The sequence below is a fragment of the Mastigoproctus giganteus genome, chromosome 3 (assembly GCF_048544385.1).
Source record: "Mastigoproctus giganteus isolate SK-2022 chromosome 3, ASM4854438v1, whole genome shotgun sequence".
Classification (NCBI taxonomy): domain Eukaryota; kingdom Metazoa; phylum Arthropoda; class Arachnida; order Uropygi; family Thelyphonidae; genus Mastigoproctus; species Mastigoproctus giganteus.
In genome coordinates this window covers 19,760,565-19,777,385 of record NC_143577.1, presented here as the reverse complement: position 1 = coordinate 19,777,385, position 16,821 = coordinate 19,760,565, and the positions used below count along the sequence as shown (strand labels likewise).

At 39.7% G+C, this 16,821-nt stretch overlaps 1 protein-coding gene across 2 annotated transcripts in view; it reads right to left on the bottom strand.

Annotated features, from left to right (window-relative positions):
* Window positions 1-16,821, bottom strand: part of LOC150087775 (glutamine synthetase-like) — a 38,642-nt gene that overhangs the window by 20,868 nt on the left and 953 nt on the right. The gene's annotated exons all lie outside the window — the stretch shown is intronic.

Below are 16,821 nucleotides of genomic sequence, written 5' to 3'. Positions count from 1 at the left end.
AACTTGCTGGCTAAAGGCAAATTTCCACACATCTATTCTACAACTAGCTTTCCTCAATTTGAAATTATGCCCCCTTAGGTTTGTGATGTGAGCAAGTGAAAAAAAAATCCCATCAGAATTCAGCATACTCAACCCATTCAAGGCCTTGTACACCTCAATCAGATCACCTCACAGGTGCCTGGTCTCCAACCACTGCAATTTGCAGAACTTAAGCCTGTCTTGGTAAGAGGACCCCTTCATTCCCCTGCTCTGTACACACTTAAACAACTACATCCTTCCTAAAATAAGGCCTCCAGACCAATACACAGTACTCAAGACATGGCCTGACCATTGCCTTATACAAAGGAATAATTAACTCCTTTTCCCTGCTAGCAAAATTCCTGTATATCATGGACAATACCCCATGATCTGCTCTGGCAGCCTGTCTGCATTGCACAGGAAACTTCATATCTGACTGCACAATCACTCCCAGGTTTTTCGTTTTCTATTAACTTAAGTGTAGTACCACACAATTCATATGTTCCTCTGGGGTTACATCTACCCATATGCAGTGCTTTGCATTTGTCAAACTTCAGTTTCCACTTCTTGGCCCATTTACCCAAATTTTCTAGATCCTGTTGCAGTAGCACACTGCCAACCTTTGTATCATCCGCAAACTTCGACATAGCCTGATATACCTTTATCAATATCATTGATAAATATATTTTTTTTTTTTTTTTTTTTTTTTGATTTGGTAGTTGTTGGCGCATCGGCTTCTGTGGCCATATTGCACCTCCAAAGGTTTTTGCAGTACAGTGATCCAAGCCCGAGGCGGGAATCGAACCCGCGACCTTTGGGTTGCCGGGCAGGTACTTTACCCACTCGGCTAGCCCGGTCGGCTGATAAATATATAAAACAACAATGGGCCCAACACTGAACCCTGTGAGGCTCCACTAATAACAGTCCACAAAGAGCAGCATCCGTTGATTATCACTGTCTTCTCCAACTCAACCGCCCTTTTATCCATTGTAGCAACCTTTAATACCATACTGCTCCAATTTTTACAATAATATCTTCCATGCGCAACAGGTGTCAATCTTTCTCGAAATCAAGGAATACGATATCAAAATATTTTTTTGCCTCTAGCATAGTATCCAATCAAATTTATCAGACGACTTTCCCTTAACAAACCCATGCTGTGTCTGATTATTGCTGCAGTCTTGTCTAGATGATCCTGAAATGCATCTTTAACCAGTGACTCCATTATTTTACCCAGAACAGAAGTTAAACTAGCTGGTCTTATATAGTTTGTGCCAAAAATTTCCCTCAACTACTCTGGACACAATGATCAAGTTCATATGGCAAACAATTTTTTGCATGTTTGAGCTGAAGAAGGAATAACTTCTGGGGGAGGGGTACAGCCTTGACTTGTTTGTTTTGGTTTTTAGGAGCATTAGCAACTAAGGCCATATTGCTCCGGGATATGCGGTGGTCATTCCCTGACCTTTCCACATCCTCCGTATTTGGTGGTGATGGGCTCAAACCCCAGTCTAATCAAGAAGTGACAGCCTTGACTGTAGAGACAGTTAGGAATTTCTGGTTTGAAGGCCAGATTTCTGGTCCTTGAGGTTGTCACAGATATTCTCTCAGATATGCCAGATAAGCATATCTGAGAGTCTAAAACGCTGATGGAACTGATATTCGGGTGACACTCAAGTCAAGTGGACCCAATTTCGGCGAAGTCTGGACGGTCTGTGACAGCCAAATCCTCTGCTTGCACCTTCACGATGGTGGGACTGTTAGTAATCCTGGGTAAAACCTCCATGCACAAGCACACTGTGGGTGACATGCTTACATTGGTTCACCCAGGTGTAAACCAACGTAAGCAGGGGTCAAGGTGTGGTGCCCACACCACATGGAGGAATGCTGCTCCTCTGTGTTACCAGGCAATACTAGGTGGCAGATGACTCATCAACCAGTGCAATACCACCACTTTGCTTATTGGAGGCTTGAAGTGGTGGAACCCATGTTTAGTCTCCAGAGCTAAGTTCCGGTCAACACTTCCCCATCTCTTCCATCATGCAGCATGACTGATGACTTTTGAGGTTATGATGAACATCATGGCAAGATCCAATCTTTCTTACATTTAGAGGGTAAAGAGCTAAAATGGTGTTCGCAGGCCGGCCACTAGTTAGTACACCGGACCGAACCTATTGGCAACTCTTTAGGAGGCTTCTGGATCAGCTAGTGTATAATCTTGCTACCTCTACTCTGCCAGATAGTGACTGGAAGGAGTCCGAGTAGTGTGTATGCGGGGGAGCATCGTCGAGGCCATGTTGTCAAGGATCTGGGTATATTCTTACCATGTGTGCGCCATATCCAAAAATGTCCCTCCCTCACTTTTTCTTAATATTCAGTACATCATGAATTGTCAAACTAATAGAGTAAGCTTATCTGCAAAAGGATCTAAACCTCCCAAACACTTCCTAGTTCATTTCACAAAATATATGTGGTCTCAATTCTAATCTCAACAACGTCCATTTCCACTTGCAGTCTGTCAAACTCCACGTACTTTTTCTTACAAAATCTCAGTTATTGGTTGATTCAACTATTGCTCATCTCAGTTGCCCAAATTATTCACTGTACAATTCCTTTTGCCCCAAAGGTGGTACTTGTATGTCCATTCCGATATTCCCTGTCGGAGACTTGGAATCTCCTCTTTCAATCTTCTCTGGCTTAAGATCTCTCTGCCTCATTGTGTCAAATTTATCTGTTGTCTCTACCATTCTCCCAACTCCACTAATCACTTGGAGCTCTGACTTCCTCTCTTTGCAACTTTACTTTCTCCAGTCAAACTTTCCTAACAGTGAGGTAATTTTCCTTGGTTATTTTAATCTTCACAACTCCAGCTGGCTTCAGTTTTCTAGTCACACCGACCCAGCTGGTTGGGATGCTGAGGCTTTTGCAATTACTAATGACCTTGCACAGATTGTTCATTTTCCTACTGGACAATCCTAACCATACAGCCAACACACTTGATCTTTATCTCACAAACAACCCTTCTAAGTACAGTCAGTCCTCGTATAACATGTGTTCACATTACACAAATTCAATCATACACAATTCGATCATACAAGATTTATAAATAGGGGAATGATATTGTACATAACACGAACCGAATTCGCTTATTCACCTTTGTGTTTACAAGAAATTTCAGTCGAACATGGAATCACCCCAACTGAACGCAACAAGATAGCAATGTAGAGAAGATGCTGAAAATATATTTGTTTTTTATATCAGTGAAGTGGAAACACATTAAGCCTGACATAGCCGAGTGGTCAGGATCGAGAGTGCATCACATTCATTCCTTGAGTGGACCAGGGTTCAAGCCCGTGACTACTAAATATGATAAATATTGTATTGACGATTTATTGGTTTTACTGACTTGGTTGTCGTGCCAGAGTATAAACAGAAAATTTATTTAACCGTAATAATGTAAAAACCTACACAATTCCAGCTATCGGTATTATCCCAAATACAATTGATAGAGATTATAACAGATTCCACTAACTGAACCGCAACTGGAAATGGTTTTTATTATTTTATGATAGTAACCCCCAGAAATATGCTTTAGTAAAATGTGAGCTAGTGAGGTGTTAGTAGTGTGTCGCTGCCTTTATGGTGTTGTTTATTCAGTTGCTACACGTGTGCAGCTTTATGTATGTGTATCAAGCGTGCCTCCTTTTGTAATTGTGCTTTATTCCCTAAAAATGAGTAAAATACTTAAAAGGAAGCGTCCTGGTAAAGACACTACAGATTCAGAGAGAAAAAGAAAAGCAATATCAATAGACAGAGGTGGACTGGATCAAAAATTCTTACCCTAGATTTTGTAGCAACCTCATACTAGTGAGTATGGCCAAAAACACCCAGCCTCCATAGTCTTCTGGCCCACCTGGGTAAGGCTTATAGCCAATCCACCTCTGTTGATAGAGAAAAAATATGAAACACTGAGCAAAATGAAAGACCATGTGACATTGCACGTGCTACAGGCCTAAATGAGGCAAAGCTGAAAATTAGAAAGAATTCAGAGAAAATAAAAAAGAACTCTCATAGCAGAAACAACTCAAAGTGTAACAAAATCCATTAGATCAAGACACAAAGAATTGGAAGCAATGGAACGTATGTTTGGATAGAATATCAAACAAACAAGTTTGCTTACGATAGAAGCAAAAGCATTAGCAATATTTTATTATTTAATAGTCTTAATAAAATACAAGTATTTTATTACATTTGGTAATGTTTTGGTTACAAATGTGTGTGTATGTTCAGTCTTGGGTGGTTGGCACCTAACCCTTTTTTCCCCATAGGGCCTGTTATTTAGATTGCAGGAGAGTTTATAGAACACAACTATCGTGCTATACGAGGACTTACTGTACACTATCGAAGTGAGTGGTCCTTTAGGCACCTCAGATTACAACTTGGTGATTGCCTCCTGTGGTCTTCCATCAAAAGGAAGTCAGAAGGATTTTGACAAATACTGATGCTGAGAAAGCTCCAGGTCCTGGTGGTATTTCTCCACTTGTTCTCAAAACCTGTGCTCCTGAACTTACTCCTGTTCTTTGCCGCCTTTTTTCACTTTCTTATTCCAAAGGTGTTTTTCCTTCTGCTTGGAAATTTTCTCCCAGCCAGTTCCTAAAAAGGATGACAAATCCCTCCCATCCAATTACATCTACTCTTTCTAAAGTAATGGAGAAATCAATTAACTGCCAACTCTTAAACTACCTAGAAACCTATCTGATCAACGATCGCCAGTATGGATTCCGTCAGTGTCGATCCACTCGTGATATTCTGGCTTATCTTACCCATTTGTGAACAAATTCAATGGAAAAGTTTGGCGAAACACAAAGCCTTTGAGATGTCAAGTTGCTCTTGACATCTCAAAGGCTTTTGATCATGTTTGGCATAAAGGTCTTTCAAACAAGCTTCCATCTTATGGTTTGCCAACTGTTTTTTGTAATTGGTTAACCAGCTCTCTCTCTCTGATTGCTCACTGAGGGAGATGGTAGATGGTTCTGTCTTTAACTTCTTCACTAATGCTGGTGTCCTCCAAGCTTCAGTTCTTTCCCCCACTCTTTTCCTCTTGTATATTGATGACCTTCTTCCATTGACTGGAAATCCTATCCATAGTTTTGCTGATGATAACACATTGTATTCCACTGTCTAAGGTAAAGAAAGCCAACACGAGAACGACAAGAAACGTCTGATAACTTATGCAGAAAAATTTGTTTCCTGACATTGGACTTTAGCGCTGCTCGCTCTGCGAACAGACTGTAGGTATTATTGGTCTGGATTCGAAATCAAGAAGGATATATTAATTGACAGTTAGGCATGGCAAATGATGAAATGATTGGTGGTGGGCATGACAGAGGACAAGCTACTGTGTAGTCATTGTTTGGCATTATAATGTGTATTCATGAGTAAAGAACAGTGCATAATAGTTTTGTAATGAACGGTAAACAGGTAATAGTAGTGATGAATCTTTTAAAGATGGAAGAAATTTGTAAGGAAAATAAATGTTGGTTGATTATTTGACGAATAACTAAAATTAATAAAAAAGTTTCGTTCCATTCATGAGTGTTTTTACTGTACTGTTGATTTAGGTTTGGCTATGAAAAAAGGGAAAAAAAAAAAGTTTATTTTTCGTTATATTTTGTAACCTGACCTTAAATGGTAGGTTAGGAAATAATACAAACTGTTTCCTTATATTTAGTGACCTAACCTTAAACATTAGATTAGGAAATAATATAATATAAAAAAAGAAAAGGAAAAAAAAAAAATTATATATTAGGGAATTGGCGTTGATGGACATTATGATGTGTGTATCTGCACGAGTGTCTTTAAAAATAAGTACAGTAATAAAAAATAATATTTTATTAATAAACAATTTATGTGCTAGTCCACGTGATTCTAAGGAAAAAACGGTTAGGTTACCGCCTCCATTTCGGGAGGGGGTTCAAGCTTCCATGGGATTCAAGTGGAGGTAACCTTTTTTCACCATTATGGAAAGCATTCATTAGGGCAAGTTACCATTAGTGCTACTAAAGTGATACTAACCCGATGTTATCGTGTGTGTTGTGTTTGCACACCAATAATTTCATCGTTTGCCACGCCTACCCGTCAATCAATATATCATTCTCAGCTCTGCTCCAGACTGATAACACCTACCATCTGTTTACCAAGCGAACAGAGCTAGAGTGCCCTATTAGGAAACTGATTTTCCCTGTAAGTTATCCAACGTTTCTCGTCATTCTCATGTTGGCTTTCTTTACCTTCACCATTCCACTTTCCATTTTGAGAAACCTTGCCCCGCTCAATCAACTTCTCAAATATCTGCTACCAATTCCTTAAATGCCAATCTCCAAGTAATTCTCCAGTGGAGCAAAGACAACTTAGTTGATTTCATTCCTTCTAAAACTCATTCTTGTCTTATATCTTGCAAAAAGGATTCTTTTACTCCTATGCTTATCTTTGGTGACACTGATTTCTAGGCAAAATGATCTCTCTGTATATATCAAAATTATATATACACAAGTATTGCTTCCTCTGCATCTAAAAAAACACTTGGTTTTCTCTTTTGCTCTCAGCATTACTTTTCTTCCAAACAGCTGTTCACTCTACACATTGGAAATCCACCCTACCATGGAATACTGTTCCCACATCTGGGGTAGTGCCCCCAAAACCTCTCTCAGACTTCTATATTCTATTCAGAAGAGGGCAGTTAGGTTAATTAACGACTCATCTCTAACAGCGTCTCTCCACTCTGTCTCATAGACACTGTTTCTGCTGCATGCCTTTTCTACAGATACTTCCATGGGCAACGTTCTTCTGAATTGTCTTCTGTAATTCCCATTCACTCTCTCTCAAAACAGTTCGAACACGTGCCACCACCAGCCAACATCCATTTACTGTCCAACTTCAAACTCAAAGAAACAAATTTTCATCTTCCTCGTTTATTCATTCAACTGCCATTTTCTGGAACAAACTTCCTTCATACGTATTTCTTGAAAATTACAATATACAGAAGTCTAATGTTAACAAATATCTTCTTTCATCTTCTCAACCTCCAACCCAAGCACAGTACTATAGGTTCTAATACCTCTGTGTTTGGGGGTTTCATAAAAAAAAAAAAAAAAAAAATTACTGAGATGCAGTGACACAAATGCTCCAGAATCGCAAGGTCATAGTAAACCCAAGGGCAACAGGATTACTGTTGGTGCAGAGAGCACCACAACCACATTTTTTGGTTCTTTAAAAAATGTATCCCAAGACTATCTAAATCTAGTACTGCCCCAGTCACTAAGCAATTCCAAACAAGAAATAACATTCAGGATGCATGAAGGAGAAAGTACTTCCTAATCCTACTGGTTGGATTTAGAACTTTGGTTTACTCATTATTATACTGTGGTATAACCATGTCAACATAATTGCTATGGGAGAAGGATCCACAGTTAAAAAACAATTCAAAATTTATATAGTCCCTTGGGCAGGTGATGGTACTTAATTATTTGTGGTGGGATCAGTTTGCTACAGTTATGCCACTATACAGGCTCTAATGTTTGTTTTATAATCCTGGAGTAAAAACTATCACAGTCAGTATGTTAGAGTGGGGTATTAACCATATTGTTATGGCAGATACAATAGTACAAAACAAAGGGCTATGATATTTTTCATATCAGAATGCCGATTTGAACATAATGTTTACCTACAAATAAGCAGATGACTATAGCCCACTTTAAGTTCATTAATTTGAAAATATTGATAAATTCTCGCTGATAATTCCACACTGACAAAACACACAAATTAATCAGAGAGGGATGTAACCTGAAATCATATCCTATAATAGAGCCCATCAGCTCCAATTAGTTCCAAGACCATGTGACAGAATTTTGACATGATTATTAATCATGTCAAAGATTGACAAGATTGATGCCTTAGAAACTCCAGTATGTGAACAAATGAGTGGAGACCAAATCCTCCAGCACTTCATTTCTGGCTAGTTAGAAGTCTCCTTCATAATGGGAACAATCATGCTTGTGATCCAATTACACTTTTAGTTTCCCTTCAAGGAGATATGAAAACTTTTCTTAAAGTTAAGTCTGAAAAAAAAAAAAAAATAATTAACTACACTGTCAAGACTTGAAGTTTCTATGTTTGTTGTTTGATCAGCAATCACATTGAATTAAAATTCTGTGTTACACATAGCAATTAGGATGCACCTTAAAGTGAAAAAGAAGATTTTTTTATGCAGAGGAAGCAGTATGCCAACAGAGATTAAAAGTAGAGTAATCCTAAAGAGATGTGACCTTGGGTAGAAACCAATAGTATTGAAGACTATAGGAACAGTAGACTCTGCAAGAAATAAGACAGTTAAACTTCAATCTTAAACTCAATTCATAAGTTTTCTTTGCCTATTGGAGAATTATCTAGAGATCAGCATTTAAGGATTATGGATATTCAAGAAGTTGAAGTGTTTTTGCAGGGCAAGGTTTCTCAAACTGGAAGATGGAATGTAGTGTGCTAAAACTGGCAAGACTATAGATAAGATTTCCAGTCAGTGGAGGAAGGCCATTAATATGTGTGAGGAAGGAAAAAGAAAAAAACTGAATCTTGGGGAACCAGTATTAATGGAGAAATTAGAGAGCAATTTACCATCACCCACTTTGAGAGGTTAGGGAGAAAGCTGGGTACCCAACTGTAAAAGACAGTGGAAGCTCATTTATAAACCTTTCCAAACACAGTCAAAGGCCTTAAATCTTAGCAATTGCTTGAGTTAAATTTTACATCAAATTTGTCCAAAGTTGAATAACATTAGCTAATATATCACCAGAGGATCAACACTGAATGGAACTATACTGGCAATCTTTGATCAGATAATAACTTAAAATAGTTGGAGTTAGCATTAGCATAGGCATATGATGCAAGAAAGCAAGCTTATTCAGCATCAGCCAAAAAAAAAAAAAAAAAAAAAAAACACACACCACTCCCATTTCACCCCTCCGTTCGTTCGAAATACCTGTCCAGTTGAGCTTTAAATTTGTTTAGGCTATCAACTTCAACAACAAGTGATGGAAGTCGGTTCCACCAACCAACCACCCGCTGGCCAAAGGCAAATTTCCGCACATCTATCCGACATCCGTCCTTGCTCAATTTGAATTTATGCCCTCTGAGGTGATTATTCTGAGCAAGATGAAGAATCCCATTGGCATTGAGCATGCTCAAACCATTCAAAGCCTTATACACCTCTATCAGATCACCTTGCCGGTGCCTAGTCTCCAGACTCTGTAATTTGCAAAACTTAAGCCTTTCTTCATAAGAGCAACCCTTTGTTCCATTCACTAATCTTGTTGCCCTTCTCTGTACCCATTCCAGCAGCTCTACATCCTTCTTGAAATGAGGCCTCCAGACCTGTATACAGTACTCAAGATGCAGCCTAACCATTGCCTTATACAAGGGAATAATCACCTCCTTATCCCTGCTAGAAAAATTCCTGTATATCATTGACAAGACACCATGGGCTACTCTTGCAGCTTGTCTGCACTGCTCAGAGAAGCTTCATATCTGCCTGCACAATTACCCCCAGGTCCTTTTCATTCTCCACCACTGTCAGTGTAGTACCGCAGAGTTGATACGTTGCTCTGGGGTTACTGTTTCCCATATGTAGTACTTTACATTTGTCAATGTTAAACTTCATTTGCCACCTCTCAGCCCATCTGTTCAACCTTTCCAGATCCTGTTGCAGCAGCATAGTGTCAGTAGTGTCCTTAACAACCCTGCCAACCTTTGTATCATCTGCAAATTTGGACATTAAACTTGATATCCCATCATCAATATCATTCATAAACACCGAAAACAACAACAGACCCAACACTGAACCCTGAGGAACTCCACTAATAACGTTAGTCCACGTTGAGCAGTGTCCATTGATTACCACTCTGTCTTCTGCCACTCAACCATCCCCTTATCCATAGCAGCAATTTGCCTCCAATGCCACACTGCTCCAATTTGTGCAGCAGTCTTCCATGTGCAACAGTATCAAAAGCCTTTCTAAGGCTTTTGATACTGTTGGCTTCCTAGCAGTTTATGGATTTCTCCATTATTAAAAAAAAAAAAAAAAGACAAATGCAATGGAATGATAATTGAAAGGGAGGAATATGTCACCCTTTTTACTAACTGGCTTAATACAAAAATTTCCAAGTAGAAAGAAAACCACCAGTAGGATAGGAAAGAAATTATTACTAGCCACATAGTGAAAGGAAGCCTGAGGCTTATGCTACACCAGCAAAAAAAAAAAAAAAAAAAAACACACCTTTCCAAGTTACCAGAGAGACAGAAAATCACCAAGAAAAATGATATCCAGCTTAGGACCCTGGGTGTGCCAAGCCCATACTCACCAGATGGGAGCCCCTGAGGATAAGAGGGGTAAGCTTGGGAACAAGTGAAGAAATGCCATCAGGACCTGGAGCATTCTCAGCATAAAAACTTCAGAATTCTGACAAATGTTAGAATTTCTTAAATTCATTTTTCCCCTCTGTTTAAAAGGAGTGAAAAGTAAATAGCAATTGATTAGTAACAAGATAATTAGCTAACTAATAATATATAAAATGTTTCCATTCAACATTTAAAATTTTACTCATTTCCTCCGGATTTTTAAGAAAGACAAATGCATACTTATTTAAGGAATCCTGCAATTCAATGAAATTAAATAAATAGCAACCATGTACTTCATAAAGTAACGATTTGCGTATGCACAAAAAACAAGAACTTTTCTGCACATCCGCAATGCTGCTCGTTTGTTTATGCTCCCATGACCACCATGTCAGAGAAGTTTACAATAAATCATGAATACAATCGTTAATACTGCCTATTCATAACATCCATATTTTGCTCCAGCTAGAATATATAGCTAGTCAATGTGATACATGTTTAAAAAAAAAAAAAAAAAAAATTAGATTTTTATGATATTTAGGATGGCTCAACAATCTTTCTAAAAGAGCTAAATATAAAATTGCATAAAATTCCGTTCAGAGTCCAGTGAACATGCGGGAGGACAGACATGGTGAAGACAACAGCGCTTTATACATATGCAAATACGCCTGAAAGACGTACATCGAATTAGATAAAAAGAATACCCTTATCACTTCCAAGGTTAGTCCTTTATAATCTGTTACCACTTCCGATCGATCGTGCCGAGTAGCTCGATTGACAGGCTCCCACTGGTTGCTTTTACTTTACTAGCGTTAGACTGAATTTCACTCCCCCGCAGTTTTAAAATCGAAAAAGGTTCAACTTGAAAACAGTAAGTAGCAAGGAGGAAGACACTAACTAAAACGGGTTAGAATACTGAAGAGGTCAGAGCTTCCAACCACTGCGAAGAAAGCAACGAGTAGGAGGGATTAGGCCTCTCAATCACTACTATTCGCAACGATCGATCGGAAGAGGTACTACGTTGCAAAATCTAAATCACTTCTAAATGTAATCAAACAAAACCCCAGAAAATTCTCTTTATACACCGGCATGACCACTAGCGTTTACAATTAACCATTTAGACAATGAATACAATTAACCGCATTTAGCAGTTATGCGAACTTTAACTACGGGCAACTCAAACGAGTCCGAACTAGATAAATAAATTCTGTATTCCGGGAAACCACAAAGTCAGGGGTTCACAGTCACGCCAGCTTGACCACTATGGTATGATCGACTCAGAAAAAAACCAGACCTGTGAAACTAAAGCAGCCTTAACACATTAGTAATTGGAAATGGCTACGCAGTATTAAGGTGATCATTTCCGATTGCAAATTCATGTTGGAACCGAAGCTAAAACTTGGAGGAAAATGTAAAACCCATGCACAGGGTTGTGCCAGGTGCGTTGCACCTCATGCAACGCGCTCAGCAACCAGTTATGTACTTACAACAGGGCCAGACTAGCATGTTTTAAATCTGACGGCTCAAAATGCATGCCCCTTGGAATCACGAATGCCACGACTCCTAGTCGATGACCTACGTCCGATCATATTTCTAACGTACGGGTTCGATCTTGCAAAGTGCGCACTGTCGTCTTCAATGTTGCTTCAAGGACCGCAGCCAACCCACTTTAACTATATCGACCGAAACATCTGGCCCTTTAAATCATTGCATTGCTGCTGATGTAAGGCTGCTTTACCGCCTTATATGATAAAAAATCATTAATCTTATCAGGATTTGGAAAATGCAATTTCCCCAAATTATAGCGAATTATTAACCAATGAAATTTTCAAAAGATTGTTTTACGGCGACCCTTTACTCAAAACAAGACTTACCTTTCATTAATCTTTTTTAATAATTAACCACAAACAAATTTTATTTGTAAAAAAGGTATTAAAACCTACAGTACTTGAACATGGTTTGTTTGTTTGTTATTTGGTTTTTAGGAACATTAGGAACTAAGGCCATATTGCTCCGGGATATGCGGTAGTCATTCCCTGACCTTTCCGCATCCTCCGTATTTGGTGGTCACGGGCTCGAACCCCGGTCTAATCAAGAAGAGTGTGCTATGCACTGCTGCTCCTGCCCGCCCGGCTACGGAGGCGCCACTGTGCATGGATTCAAACTTTTAGATAAGGCATACACATATGTGACCTCGCAATGTCTCTTCCCCCAGGATTCCTTCCAGATTCCTAAGCCGACAGATTAGAAGCAGCGAGATGATACACCAGCTGATTTCCAGGTTCGGTATGTTGGACTACGTAGCGATCGGCCTGCGAAAACAGTTCTAAAGCTGTATCCAAGAAATTTAAGGTTTAGTGGATCCTAATATGACGCCCATTATCTCAAAATTAATCACCGTATGATTGAGAGGATGCTGGAGCTCATCTCTGGAAGGCGCCTCCGTAGCCAGGTGGGAAGGAGCAGCAGTGCGTAGCACACGCTTCTTGATTAGATCGGGGTTCGAGCCCGTCACCACCAAATACGGAGGATGCGGAAAGGTCAGGGAATGACCACCGCATATCCCCGGAGCAATATGGCCTTAGTTGCTAATGCTCCTAAAAACCAAAATAACATCATCTCTGGAGACCAAGTTCATTACTTCAAGCCTCCTATAAGCAAGTTTTGGTGTTGCACCAGGTAGTCATCTACCACTGCCTAGTGTCACCAAGCGTCATCCATTACAATTTCTGTGGGTATCTCACCTACGTTCACAGCTGGGTGGTCACCTCCAATAGGAGGATGTAATAGCTCGAATCGTCATGCAGAATGTATTCTAATTGCCAGAGTCATTCACCATTGAATAGTGCTACCAAAGGCAACCATTCCCGTGTGGTGTGGATGCCACACCTCGATCAACCAATGCTTACAGTGGTTCCCTCCAAAACTTGAGGCGCAATGTTTTTGACCTTGTACACGGAGATATACGAAGGAAGGTTGAAAAGTTTCTAGCCGATCATAGAAAGTATGCTGGAAAAGTGAAACAGGTTCTTCCCCCCCCCCAACGTGAAATCACTTTTAGGCACAATCCATCGCCTGCTCAAATGATATTCAGATTTTGATTCAGAGCAGTAGTTGACTACATCCATCACAGCATTGTCAAATATCTGTTCTTTCAAGTTCTTCGAAATTTGGAAATATAAAATAGTCCGACGGAGCTGGAATAGCCCGTGCACACATTCACAAACGCTGTGTGCGCCTGTGTTGCACTGTTTTGATGCAGGATATTTCCTCTGAACCATATCCCGCACCTCTTGGACTTCAATTCCTCGCGGAAACTGTCTCAGTAAGTTAGAATAATTTTTGGAATTCATAGTGGCACCACGTTCCAGGAAATCAACCATGTTCACTCCTGCGTCCAATGACTTTTCCAGCAGACTTCTACTTTCCAAACTTTAGGGAGGGATGCTTTCACTGTTTAGAAGTTCTTTTGTTTCAAGGTTGAAGTGGTGAACCCATGTTTCACCCATAGTGATATACTGGTCCCCCCCCCCCCAAAGAGCTTCATAATGCTGCATAATCTCGAGATTAGGGAGCCATCACGAAGAAACATTCATTCTTAAAACTCACCACAATATCCTGAGCTCGCTCGTGGGAGATGTTAAATGGTGTCTCAATGCGCTTCAATGTTATTCTGCAGTCTTCCATGATCAGGTCATGAATCGCATCCGCAAGAGTCAACACGGTAACAAGCTGGTACACATCTTCACCGCCGTCTCGTTCACGCAATCCAGTATTTGACCGTGGCGTATGAGAACAAGATTCCCCTAACGTTTGCTGCATGTCCATGAATTTCTTTCGATGACATTCCTTTAAATGACGGCACTCAATGACTGCATGCTGCTTGAGTCTCTCGACTCAAGATGTCGAACAATCGACATCTTCATTTACCTTCCACACTAAACACCTTCTAGAAAGGAGAATGCAGTTGCAATGCCGACAATTCAGTGAACACAAGGGTCACAGCTCAGATTGGCAATATTGTTTTTCACGAAAAACTTTGCGATCTATATTGGGCTAAAAACTTTTCACCCCCCTCCCCTCGCATGTACTAATTGTTACCGACAGTCCCACCATCGTGAAGGTGCAATCAGAGAATTTGGTTGAAACAGAACGATCGGACTCTTGTCGAAAATTTCCACCAAGTGGAACCCCATTATCAACTCCAAGCAGCAGCAGCGCTAGCTTTCATAACCAAAAAATGTCCACAACAAACTCGGGGATTTAATTTAAAAAGTACACAGCATAAAACAAGCAAAATACCTTATTTTTATTTAATAATTTGGGGGTGATCAAAGTTAGCAAAACCATGTTTTACCAAAGCGAATATTAAGTTCAGTTTCAAGGTGATATTCAATTTCCCCTAATAACAAACCTTTAATAATCCCACTTTTCCAACATATTAACTACTTTAAAAATAGTCTCCAAATCGAGTTAACATTTTTCTTTTAAAAATTATCAAGTGAAGCAGATTGTTCTTACATTTTTTAGAATAAAAAAAATTTAACATTAATATGTTCACCACAAGAAAATTGTTATAATTTTCTATTTTTATTTATTATGCACGACGATCCATTTTCCCGCTTGTGGTTTAGATGGTACTGAAGCTAGTTTTATATCAGTTAATGGTATGTTTTTTACCCACTGTTCGCTTCGTTGCATAAATTAGTCATTCTGATACTCATAATCCAAAGAGTAGACTAATAATCTAAGGAGAAACATGTCCTTAGCAAAACATAACGCAGATAACCACATACGGATGGTTGCGTACGCAATTTGATATCGCAGACACAGCCGTCCTGTTAGATTTTCCACACACAACGGTGCCGGGTTCACCGAGAATGGTCAAAAAAGGGGGAAAAAAAAAAAAATTAAAAATGGATCCTATAGCTGAAGACGGCTTGTTGACTCGAGAAGCCGACAGAAGACAAAAGGAGTGGCCATTCAACGGAGATGGATGGAATCTAGTGTGATAAGAGATAAACGGTACGCACAATACGCCGGACACCTCACAGATGGAATTTGTCCACTCACGGTTGCTAAAAAAAAAAAGCAACTACGAGTAGAATAAACAAATACTGACACTAGACAATTGAGGAGTGGGAAAATATGACTTGCTCCGACGAATCCCAGTTGCAGCTTACAAGACCAAAGTATGACGATAGTGGCATGGAAAGATGGGTCCATCGTGCTACTATCGTCAAGCGGATCCCCGATGGAACTACCATACCGCAAGATCCGCCACCGCTAGGAAACCAACGTTGATTTGGCATGGTCGTTAAAGATCATGTAAAAGCAGTTCAGCAATCTGGCGAGAGAGACCAGAATTCGTAGTTTCTCCAATGGTGCACAGTTTTCATGGTAAGCGTTAGGTCCTTTGGATAAGGACTGAAGACCAGAGCTCAGCTAGACATTGTTGCCAACCAGGAGCATTCCTTCATGCTCACAGTTTAACCATTCAGTAATCTATACTTCCAGCAGGCCAATGTGTCATGTCGACATCATGAATCATTCGGCAGAGGTTCCAGGAGCATTTTACCATACTTCATTAATCTGCTCACTGGTAACATCTCAACCTGAGTGAGCATTTGCGGGACGAGTTACAGGGAACTGCCACAGTTTTCTGAAGAAACTGCAGAATGATCTAGTTTACACGGATTAACATCCTTGTGGAATGTTTTCGGCCATCTCACGAGTAGAATAAATACTCTCTCACGGAGTACATTCCGACCATTTCGAGTTCTCTGACAAAATGAGCGCTCCACCCGACTACTCTGCTACGTATGTCTAAAGGGACACCATGGGCTAGTAGTTTCAGAAAAAAATTTAAGCGAAATCGCATATTGTAAAACTCGATGTAATACAAAAATTAATATAGCATAAAACTTAGTTTATATTATAAAATAATATTTAGTTTCATTCTAAAATAAGAATCGACATATTCATTGTCCCCACAAGAGAAGAAACCTGAGAGAAATAATACATTTACTGAACTTTGGGAGATACTAAATATTTAGCCAACAGCAATTGTTCTCTCTGAAAACCCACAGGCTCACAACTGGTGAGTATGGGTTTGGCACACCCAGGGTTCTGAGCTGGATATCATCCTTCTCTTTCTTGGCGATTCCTTTCTACTTCTCACTTGCTTGCGCGCGCTCTCTCTTTCTCTCTCAGGGTAACTCGGAAATTTTTTTTTGGCTCGTGCAGTATAAGCCTCAGGTTTCCTTGCATCATATAGCTAATAATAATAAAAAAAAAACAAATCTTGAAGAAATATGGAGTTACATAAATATTGCATGAATACCCTTATCGATCGAG